Source organism: Mixophyes fleayi, chromosome 6 (genome assembly GCF_038048845.1).
Source record: "Mixophyes fleayi isolate aMixFle1 chromosome 6, aMixFle1.hap1, whole genome shotgun sequence".
NCBI classification, from domain to species: domain Eukaryota; kingdom Metazoa; phylum Chordata; class Amphibia; order Anura; family Limnodynastidae; genus Mixophyes; species Mixophyes fleayi.
Genome location: NC_134407.1, coordinates 158124018 through 158136257, shown reverse-complemented (window position 1 = coordinate 158136257; position 12240 = coordinate 158124018). Strand labels below are relative to the sequence as shown.

The 12240-nt window shown below is 42.1% G+C and overlaps 1 long non-coding RNA gene across 1 annotated transcript; it reads left to right on the top strand.

Annotated features, from left to right (window-relative positions):
* Positions 1-596: 596 nt before the first annotated feature.
* LOC142094586 (uncharacterized) lies at positions 597-9824 on the top strand. The gene is made up of 4 exons (XR_012677679.1): positions 597-2536; positions 3352-3424; positions 5668-5897; positions 8084-9824. It is a non-coding gene; the product is annotated as an uncharacterized LOC142094586 (long non-coding RNA).
* The last annotated feature ends 2416 nt before the right edge of the window (positions 9825-12240 follow it).

The window sequence follows — 12240 nt, the reverse complement described above, 5'->3', positions numbered from 1 at the left end:
TTTAAAATAATGACAATACTTGTACATATTATAGACAGAAACCATTGGTACATGCACAGTTAACATGTTGGGATATGGAAAAACATTCATATATAATAATAATAATCATAATAGTTGGACTACAATTTATTTTTTTATTCTTTTGGGCTTTACGGACACTTAGGTTTTTTGGCTTTCATCTGTGGATTTGTCGTATGTCTTTGCAACCCAGTCAATTTGAACTGCTGATTCTCTGTGTTGTAGCTGCACACATTTTTCAACATGCTATTTAGTCATATTACACAAAATGTAGCAGGAATCAAACTCAGGAACCCACTGATGCAAAGGGTATTGTTTAATTACTACACTAACGTGCAAGTGGAAACAGTATGTGCATGAAATTGTTAGGAGAAACGGTGATGCTCCGCTTTTCCTTCTAGTCAAACAGTTTAACGGCAATAATTTTAAATCATGTAATAATCTATCTATTAGATGCTTATTATCTCAATGCTTGGTACATGCACAGTTTACATTTTTGGATAAGGAAATTGTCAACACTACACATGCATTACTGCCAACATGAGTGTTGAAGGAGAAATACTAAAGTATTACACACACACATTCTCTGGTTCTACATAGCGAAAAATGTGTCATAGTAATATTATTAAATGTGGATGCGGATGTAATGCCTAACGATTCGCATTCATAACTCCGCACACAAATCATATTACACGTGAAAACAAACCATATGCTAGCGTACTAGTAGTACATCCACAGTTACACAGTAGTACATCCACAGAAGCATGGGTGTAAGTTGTATGTGGTAAATATACAGTGGCACAAACTCATGTTTGTTGCTTTTATTTTTCCTGGATCTTTGGCAACACAGTGGCTAAGTGGTTAGCATTTCTGCCTCACAGCACTGTGGTCATGAGTTCAATTCCCGACCATGGAGTTTGTATGTTCTCCCCGTGTTTGTGTGGGTTTCCTCCGGGTGCTCCAGTTTCCTCCCACACTCCAAAAACATACTGGTAGGTTAATTGGCCGCTAACAAATTTACCCTAGTCTGTGTGTGTGTGTGTGCCTGTCTGTCTGCATCTGTGTGTGTCTGTCTGCTTGTCTGTCTCTGTTCATCTGTGTGTATGTTAGGGAATTTAGACTGTAAGCCCCAATGTGGCAGGGACTGATGTAAGTTCTCTGTACAGCGCTGCGGAACTAGTGGCGCTATATAAATAAATGATAATAATAATCTTTCTGGTGAGGTGGTCTCTGATGTGGTGTCTTTGCTCTTTCACTATGGCTTGAGTATTGCAGCCTATTTTTTGTATTTGTTTTGATTTTTTATTATAAATTCCACCTTTTCTTGTCTATCTTTATATCTTTAAATTAGGGAATTGTTTTACATTTGCACAAGGTGTCTTGTGTTTTGGTGTGTGCCAAGTATACAGTGTCACCTACTCATGCTTTTTGCTTTTATTTTACATGATCTTTCTGGTTAGGTGGTCTCTGATGTGGTGTCTTTGTTCATTCCCTAGGGCTTGAGTATTGATGTTTTGTTTTTTTAATTTTTCTCAATAATTACTGACTGTACTTGCCAAATCCAAAATAGAAGATGAATCGTGCTTGACTTGTAAGTATAAGTTTCAAGTTTGGAGTATACAGTGAAAATGGAAAGCTCTGAAAGGCCTCTCCTAATGTTTTTGTTTTTTTGTAAACTCATGCTTTTGTCACACATACAGGTGATCCTGGAGTTGGACGAGAGTCTAGTTCTCAAGGAGGCTGATCCTCCACAACGTCCAAACCAGCAACTGGTCCAACATTGCCGTCCTAGGGAGCATGTCTTCAGGCCACATGTCCGCCTCTTTGGGATGTCAGATGCTGAGGTTGTCCGTCGCTCTCACCTTATCCTCATGTCATCTTGGACACCCTGCGCATTGTACAGAGTGACCTTGAGCCAATGCGCCACATCCCAACAGCAATACCGCCTTTGACCAAACTGTTGGCAGTACTGCACTTCTGTGCATCTGGGTCATTCCAGACCACAGTGGGGGTCGTGGCAGGTATGTCCCAGGCCACCTTCAGTCATGTGCTGAAGGTTGTGCTCAGGGCATTCCTCACAGTTTAGACATCTGCCACTCGATGAGGTATCCATTGTGCGGATTAAGCAGCAGTTTGCCACCATAGATGGCATTCTGCACGTCATAGAGGCAGTACATGGGATGCATGTGGCCTTTGTACCGTCGAGTGGGGATGCTTCTGTGTATTTAAACTGGAAGCATTTCCACTCGATAAATGTACAGGCTATTTGTGACCCATCTCTCCAGATTCAAAACTTGGTTGCCAAATGGGGGGGAATACCCATTACTCCTTTACGTTTAGCCAATTGGTGACGTGGCACAGATTACAACAGAGGCAGGGGGGTGCAAGGACACATGGAGACGTGTGGCTTCTTGGTAATTAGAATAATGTATTGACTCAATTTATTTAGATGCTTGTTTCTATAATCATCTACTACAGTTACTGTACTCTGAATGTGATCTTTTTCCTTAGATGCTATGTTTCTACATTGTGTCATATAGTGCATGTGCCCGTTCTTTATAGTAGTTATAAAAATGTGGTTTGTTAAAAAAGCTTTCATAAACAGACATAACATCTAAGGTTACCTGATGTCTTGAAAGTGTTTGTAAACACTACAAGGCCATATGCCAAAGACAAAATTTGTTTGGAAATGTGTATTTTCACAATGGTACATTATATTTTTTTACTTAAAATTTTTAAAGCGGTGGTTAGTTTGTAAGTATTAACTACATGTAAGATAAATATTGCCCATGGCATCCCTCCAAAAAACATATAAGTCACATTGTAAAAATTCTTCAGGTTCCTATGGTTTGGTTCCCAAAATGTGTTTAGTTTGCAATGTTTAGTTAAGTTAATAATCCTCACTTAGCTGTCAATTTGCCTTTGCTATAATGTACTAGACATACTTGTGAATGTTAGTATTTGGAGGGTGGTGATTTGTTTTCTGTTAAAGTGTGTTAATGTTTGTTTCTTGTGTCTTTCCAGTCATCCTACAGAAGAGACAACGCTTATCCCTTATGCCCTTGGCTCCTCACTCCCATGTTGAGCCCACACACAGAGCATAATGTTGCATATAACTTGGCTCATACAGCCACCAGATGGGTAATTGAAAGGGCCTTTGGCCTCCTAAAGGAACGATTTAGATGCCTTGACCTGTCTGGTGGTGCCCTGATGTATGGACCGAGTAAAGTATGTGACATCATAGCTCTGTGTGTGGTGTTTCACAATATTGCCATCCGGAGTGGGTCTCCAGGGGTGGTGGACGAGGTTGCTGGGATGTAGGAGGTGGGGGAGCCTGAAGCCATACCATGGGAATCAGACCAGGGAGCCAACTTCAGGCAGTATGTCTTTGATACACATTTTAGAGGTAAATCACATTGATTAGTACTGTTTACTTCAAAGGTCAAATACATCAATATTATATGCTGGAAAAATATAAGTAAACTTACATTAGAAACCAAGAAATGGCTCAAACATACATGTGGTGTTGTACAAATGAAATTGCTTCCATTTGCCATGCTTCTAAAATGTATGCTAATCTCTAAGTGTACTTCAAAATTCTTTCGGAATTCTCCTTCAATTCATGTAACATTTTAACCAATCATTTGTCCTCCAACCCCCAAAATGTATTGCTGTCCAAAACTACAGGATAATGTTCTCCTTGTTCCATTCCAGCCACACACATACACACACTTCTAAACATGCTAAATTGTTGGTGAAGACACAGATTGTGATTCTGCACACACCTGGCATATATGGGGGTTTTTTTTTGGGGGGGGGGGTAAAATCTGGGAGACAAGCAGTATTGATCGAAACTCACATGTTCATATGGGATCTTGGTGTTTGATGTTAACATTAATTTGAAATAGCATTCAGATTGTGATTGGTACCGTAAAAAAACAAACATTAGCCTTAAGCCAGAATCAGGATGGGAATATCTGCAAGTAGGATCTGTAAGTGTGTGTGTAATTAATATGTAGGGATACTTTTTGCCATAGTAAGACCAATGCCTGCTTCAACATGTGTAAGGTATATGTAGGGTATCACAAGTACTTTTAAAGTGTTAGACATAATAGCACTATGAGGCCACAATTTCATTCTCCTCACACAGCAGAGTGGCCATTCTCCAGAATGACAAGCAAGCAGTAAGTAATGACCACTGGCACACAATCTGTAGGGAGATGTAAAACCCCATCCCAAACATAGGGGTTTACAACAAGGTGCATGTAAAATTAGCTGTATTCACTAAGCATAGTTTTGTGTGCCTAAGTAGCTACTTGGCAGGGGAATATAGGGCAGCACGATGGCTAAGTGGTTAGCACTTCTGCCTCACAGCGCTGGGGTTATGAGTTCAATTCCCGACCATGGCCTTATCTGTGTGGAGTTTGTATGTTCTCCCCGTGTTTGTGTGGGTTACTTCTGGGTGCTCCGGTTTCCTCCCACACTCCAAAAACAACAGGTTAATTGGCTGCTATCAAAATTGACCCTAGTCTGTCACTTTGTGTCTGTGTGTGTGTGTTAGGGAATTTAGACTGTAAGCTCCAATGGGGCAGGGACTGATGTGAATGAGTTCTCTGTACAGCACTGCGGAATCAGTGGCGCTATATAAATAAATGGTGATGATGAATATACCATGGCTGCATGGCCATCCTGGAACCTAGATGGACTGTTATAAAGGAAAGGAAAGCACCACCAATATGGCTAATGTTAACTGTGCACAATCATGTCACAATGCTGAGTGGTCCAAAAAAAATAATTTCATCATTAAACCCAAATATTCCAAACCAAATCACATTGACCAGGCCAAGCACTCCACCCAAATTTGTACAGTAAGACTTGGCAAAGCCCTAACCCTACTACAAATCTTCAAACCAATCCCTAAGGATTTTGGTCATATATTTTAAAAAAAGTTTACTCAAGGGCCAAACTGACCCTATACCGTTTAAGATGTACTTTGTATCCCCATGTACCCCTAGAGTGTCTGCCCTAGCACACATTAGCCCTGTGAAATCATAATGTCTGGTTTTATTTCCAGAGCATGTCTGTGCTCAGCACCATACTGTGTTTGGATATGAGCCTTAAGATTGGTCAGATATGACACGGTGTAACATTATCTAATACACTGTAGCTAATGTTTTCATGTTAGTATGAGGCTTCCTATTGTTCACTTATGGCAAATGGTTAAGTGTATGTGTATTATCGATTTGGAGAAACATACATCAATAATTCTATTTTTGTGTTTTGAACATTTTGGCTTCACAGTACCTAGCTTTGTTTACATAAACAACTGTAGATCAGTCTGTGGCTAATAACCTGGCCTCTGTTAAAATCTAGTCATGCAAGTGTTTTTTTTCAACCACAATAGGATGAATAGGCAAAATTACATAATGCTTGAACCAATTATAGAGATTGTGTATATTTAGGCCTGCTATTTACATTGTTAATTATTACCACATTATAGGCTAGGTAAGTTATTTTTAAATATTGTGCTTGGACATACATCACTAGGCTAACTAGATAATGTGTTGTCGTGTATTTACAAGCACAACAGGGTGTGGTTCTGTGTCTGATGTCATCATCTTATTTATGAAATGTATCTTGTATTCCTAGGCCTTAATATCCAGAGACACAGCAGACAGTCCACACACCCCTACAGCCTGAGGCTCTTCTCAGAGATATCTGGAGATTGGAAGAAGGACTGCGATGACCCTCGTTATTATTTCTTTGGCTAAAGTTACCCCACGTCTGGTGATTCAGTGTGCTTGCAAAAAACATGGTGACAGTGAATGCGGAACAGTGGCCGCATGGCAGGCATTGGGGCTTCACACTACCAGGAAAGGGTAAGCCTCTTGTTTTCTTTTTTCAAAGATGCCCATAATAGGACCAGCACTGTATTGGAGGTAGGACTCTCGTGTCCATTGTGCATACCTGGAATTGATATTACTATACCATATGTTGATTTTTAGCATGTTGTTGGTGTTACATTAATTAAAGATAACATTGGTAAAGTAGGATATCTGCCTTGGTGGAAGTATTTCCACACGTACCGAGGAACACTGTAGGCTGTTCATCCTTTGGTAGACACCGTTCCCTCACACAAACCTTGAGACACTGCAACTGCTGCAAAAATATGTCTGTATTTAGAAGCTAAGTTACAGTATGACACTTTTCCAACAATCCACTAAATGTATCTGGCATTCACAAGACACAATTTACAAATAAAGCACAATACGCGCCTGATTCCTTAAGGAACTTAGTGAAGACATTTCTAACTTAAGTCTCCTGGACCAAACCATGCTAAAATGAAAGGGGTGATAATTATTTTTCTATGTTGTACAAAAGTTAAATACTGGCTGGTTTTTCATGTAGGCCACAAATATTTGATAGTTTATTTGTACACTCAAATTTATAGTTGATACACTCAAATTTATAGTTGATACACTCAAATTTATAGTTGATATTACTTTTGCTGCAGCACTGAGAGCTGTGCTCTGGGTACAAATGGAATATCTGACTACAGTGATTGAAGCTTGACTTAAAATGATCTCTTAGGAGTGCAAAGCAAAAGTCCATATCCATACACAAACAAGCACATACATAAACAAATCAAAAACAAAAAAAGCTTAGTAAATCAATCCTTTCATTGCAATGTTTACAACTCAGGCTTAGCCAGCAGAGGGAGACAGAGATCATTCTAAACATCCTCTGTCTTTATTTGATAGCTACAGAGCCCACAGTTGGAAAGTTTATATCAATGTACCTTTAGCACTAATCAAAACTTTACAAGTTACAAAAACAATTAAAACACATTTAACAAAGAGCATATACATGCTGCATAGTAGTATTGTTCACACCTTTCAGTGATTCTTTTGTAAGAGAAAATCATCCAAAAAAATTCTAGTTTTTTCATAGAATGGCTACTAATATAAAAGACTTGAGTTTTGTACCAAAAAAGAGACCTATATACCCTAAAAATCTTAAATTTTTTATGTTTAGTGATTTAATCATATTACAAAACACTGGAAGAACAGAGTAAAATGAACAGGTCATACACACGTACATATTTGCCTTTTAAAACTTTATACACATATTTCCTGCTGGCTTTTAAGAGTGTCTGTATTGTGTATTCTATAGAAACCATTGTCATCTTCTATTTGTTTTAGTACTTTTCTTTTCCATGCAAAGTAAATATATGAACTTAATTACACATCACTACAATCTGCAGTTGGGGAATCCTGCTGTTTTCACTATACAACTATATCTGTGTAAACCCGCTTACCTCCATTCTCCTCTACACATCTTGACCCTGTCACATGGAGTCAACACAAATACAATCATACGTGGGGACAGACCACTGCTTCCCACAAGATCAACACATGTATCTCCTGAAATAATCTGTGTTGCTGTTAGCAGTGACATTATTCTATCCTGGTGACACACAGATGAGTAGGAAATGAAGATCGGTAGCAAAAGGTGTCTCTTGTGCTTATACATTTTAGATCATGTTTAGTGAAGAAGCAAGATACTGTTTTAGAAAGAGGTAGTTTCACAATAGCCACACGTAAACAAAAGTTTCCTTTTCTAACACAAGAGGGCAGTGTGCATCCTTTCCATTGAGGTATCTGTAAATAATATTGTATTTGTGTAATTGGTGCATTCTGATGTCTTATTATCATGTGTTTGCTTTTTGCAGATCCTTTATCATACAGGGCACATTTGTCGCTGGTCTTCATCCCTGTATTAACACTATGGGGATGATTTATTAAAGGGCAAAATGTACTTTGCCCTACACAACAAATGGTGACCTCCTATTCACGGGGAAGCCTATTTAAAAAGTACCACAGTGGCACTGATACTGCCACAATACATCTTCTGTTATTGCTATCTCAGGATGGCAATAACAGATGAAAATTATTCTAACAAATGCTTTATTTTTTTGAATAAAGGTTTTCTCATTGTTAAATATTAATTTAAAAAATATATATATATTTTTGTCTATTTGCTTCTTTCTTTTTTTATTTTACAGAGAATGGCCCAGCGAATTGGTACCCTTACCACTCCGCTCAGCTGCCCCGGAGATGTTTTTCTTAATAAATTTTGCCTATAAGGGATTTTTTTAAAATCACCAAAATTATATATACCACTGCGTTTTCTCTTGGCTTTTGACAGCTTTCACTGAATTCTGACAGAAACAACAGCTACCGATCTACTGTAAGTGCGGCAGCTGAGAAAGAGGTATGTAATAGTAAAGAAGGGGTGTTGTGGTGTGAGTAATGGCAGAGGGATATAAATAAATGGGGGAAAGGAAGTGAAACGTATATTAAAGAATATAATAACTGTGTATAAGTGAGTGCGGGTGGCAGTATATGTATAAGCGGAGGCCAAGGGGGAAAAATCGGCAAGCATAATATATGTTTGTGTGCCAATGTGCTGTTTATGTGTAATAGTGTTGGGGGTTCAGTTAAATAAGAATGAGTGTATTATAAGAGTGTGTACCCCTACAGTAAATTATTAGGATATTCAGAGGCCCACTGTGTAAAAGCACTAAACCTTCGGCCTCCTGCTTTTAATATATTGTGGAACTCTGGCGTAACTTCTTACACCATTTTAATTTATCGTGATTTACAGTAGGGGCTAAGAGTTATGTGGCGGAAGTTGCAATCTTTGCTCTCAATTTATAGAGAACAAATGGTAGTAACCATACCTTTTATTACATACCAGTGGTACAAACACTAAAGGGTGCTGACCATGCACCAGCCTAGGTGATACCGCAGCGGATCCAATATACTATAGCTAATCTTGTTGGTGATATGTATGGCCTCAAAGTGCTCCACAGCACTGTACAGTGGGGAAACAGGACCCAAAACAGGGACATGGAAGTCAGACAGAATAAATGTAGACGTGAAAAAAATTGCAGGGAGGACCCTGCTCATGAGACAGCTAATCAAATTATATATATAATGATAATTACAGAGTTAAAAAACACCCTACTGCAATGGAGGCAGCCATTTTGGGGCTTTTCAATATGCCTGAAATTGCAGCCTTGTAATTCTGTAGGAACCAGTGACATCACTGAAGCACTTCATGACCAAATATTGAGTGATGTCACTAGTTCCTAGTAAATTGATGGGTTGCATTCAAAGAAATGTTGGTTCAGCCCACAAATGGTTTGCCATTTAGAAAGCACAATCCACTGCTTACAAAAAGAAACATGGACCTACGTGCACCTTAATTTGATTAAAAGCACCTTGATTTTCGCCAATACACTTCATTTACTGAGCAAGATGACATTTGTAAAGGAGTAGAATCTTGCACTGGCAGATAGGAGGAATTCTGTGGAGTGAACACATTCCTAACAAATGACCCCTCTACAAAAGGACTTGAAGGACTAACTCAGCCTTTGCACGCTTTGGAGTCGGTGGAGAAGTGCACTTCCAGAAGCATTCCGTGTAGTGTAATCACACCGATACATTTACCACATGCCCTGATGTCCCCTCACTCTCATGATTAATATGAGCCATAAATGAGACTGAACCAAGCAGAATTTTAGGAAAGAAATCAGATATTCTTCCACCTCTTTACACACCAAGCCACACTTGAGGGTGCGCAAGCGTTCTCTGAGAGTAGAGGGTAGGAACATCTCTTGGTATGCAGACCACTGAGACATGCCAGTTCAAAACCAAAACTTTGCTGTGTCCATTAGCAGGGCTGCCAAGAGGAATTCAGGGCCCCGGTACAACAAATTCATGGGCCCCCCTCATAGTCGAGTAAGCCCAAAATTTTTTGCGGCTGTTACAACTCTGTCTGTTGTTTGTACCTAGCAGCAGTGCCTCATACCACCAGAGGTGCTGCTGTTCTGTTCCTGAACTCTTCTACGTGCCTGAAGGAGTTAATCTCCTTGCATTATGCCTGATTAGAACTGCACCTGTTGCACTGCTTTAAGTACCTGCCTCTAGCTGTGCTCTGAGCAGTTCATCCCGTTTGTTCCTGGCTACTGCTAACCTGCTCCTGTGCTATTTGGTATATACCTGCTGGACTGAACTTCTGTGTATGACCCCTGCCTGTACCTTGGAGCTTGCCTGCTTGCCTGAGACCCCGAATTGTTTGCCTGTACCTTGGACCACGCTGTTTTGCCTGTTGCCCTGACCTTTTGGACAGACTTCTGGACCTCGCTAATTTGCTTGATCTCTGCCTGGCTATTTGGATTTTGTCTGATCACTGCTTTATCCCTGGACTCTGTCTGCTTTCCTGGACAGCCTTGTGCCTTCTGGACTGGGGTAAAACTTATAATACCTGTTCCTGCCATTTTACTATACAGTCTCCTTAGGAACCTGTTCTTATCAGTGGATCTGAGTAATCTTTGTTTGTGTATTTACCTGAATAAAGACACTTTGCTTTACATTTCTGTTGCTCTTCGTGAATACACTGGGATTCATAACATGATGAACTGCCATACAATCTGGGCCTGCTGATTGCATGCCCTCTGCCTTAGTCCTGGAATTCCTAGTGTTTTTGCATTGAACTCTGTGTTTGGCTATTAGACATGTCTATAAATCCACAATTACAAATGCTGCAAATGGACATTGTTCAGCTCCGTTACCAAATCATACAACTATCCACTTTACTCCAAGAACTGCTTAAAACTCTTCCTGCTGCTGTGATAGGTGGTTTCAACACTAATTCTGATTTTAAAGCAACAAACTCCTTTAATAAAAGCATGCAGACCGCAGAGAATCCTCCCAGAACTTTTTCTGACATTGGTGCTGCATCTATGGTAATGCCAGCGGTCCCTACCATTAGGGATTCTAAATGACCAAGCTACCTACGTCCCCCTCTCACTGAGGAGGAACGATGGCGCAGAAGGATTGGTAAAATATGCCTCTACTGTGCCAGTGGCGAACATTTCTTACAAAGCTGTCCGCTCCGCAGACCACAACATCCTATGGAGCAGCCTTCAGTGTGCTCCTCTCCAGACCCTGGATTGTTCTGCACGTCACCTCCTGTTGCTTTACTTCAGCCTAATCTGCCAGTTCCAGTTGCCGCCTGTCCTGCGGTGCCAGTATCAGTTGCCGCCTGTCCTGCGGTGCCAGTTCCAGTTGCCGCCTGTCCGGCGGAGCCAGTTCCAGTCGCCGCCTGTCCCGTGGAGCCAGTTCCAGTCGCCGCCTGCCCCGCGGAGCCAGTTCCAGTCGCCGCCTGTCCCGCGGTGCCAGTTCCAGTTGCCCCCTGTCCCGTGGTGCCAGTTCCAGCTGCCGCCAGCACTGATCCTCCGGCCATTGCCTCCTGTTCCGAGGTGCCAGCCTCTGCCTTCAGCTCTGAGTCTCCTGTCGCTGTGTCCGGTCCCGAGTCCGCTGTGTCCGGTCCTGAATCCGCTGCCTCTACTCCCGAGTCTTCAGCCGCTGCCTCTACTCCCGGGTCTACAGCCGCTGCCTCTACTCCCGGGTCTTTAGCCGCTGCCTCTACTCCCGGGTCTTCAGCCGCTGCCTCTACTCCCGGGTCTTCAGCCGCTGCCTCTACTCCCGGGTCTTCAGCCGCTGCCTCTACTCCAGAGTCTTCAGCCGATGCCTCTACTCCCGAGTCTTCAGCCGCTGCCTCTACTCCCGAGTCTTCAGCCGCTGCCTCTACTCCCGAGTCTTCAGCCGCTGCCACTACTCCCGAGTCTTCAGCCGCTGCCTCTGCTCCCGAGTCTTCAGCCGCTGCCTCTGCTCCCGAGTCTTCAGCCGCTGCCTCTGCTCCCGAGTCTTCAGCCGCTGCCTCTGCTCCCGAGTCTTCAGCCGCTGCCTCTACTCCCAAGTCTTCAGCTCCAGAGGGGGCGCTGCCCTTACAGTCTGCTCCAGAGAGGGCTCTGTCCCTCCAGTCCCCTCCCGAGTTGCCTGTCCATGCGGTTCAGCCCGAGTTGCCTATCCATGCGGTTCAGCCCGAGTTGCCTGTCCATGCGGTTCAGCCTGAGTTGCCACTCTATGCGGTTCAGCCCGAGATGCCTGTCCATGCGGTTCAGCCCGAGTTGCCTGTCCATGCGGTTCAGCCCGAGTTGCCTGTCCATGCGGTTCAGCCCGAGTTGCCTGTCCATGCGGTTCAGCCCGAGTTGCCACTTGGTGCTGTCTGCTCTGAGGCATCTCACAGTGCTGTCTGCTCTGAGGCATCTCACAGTGCTGTCTGCTCTGAGGCATCTCACAGTGCTATCCA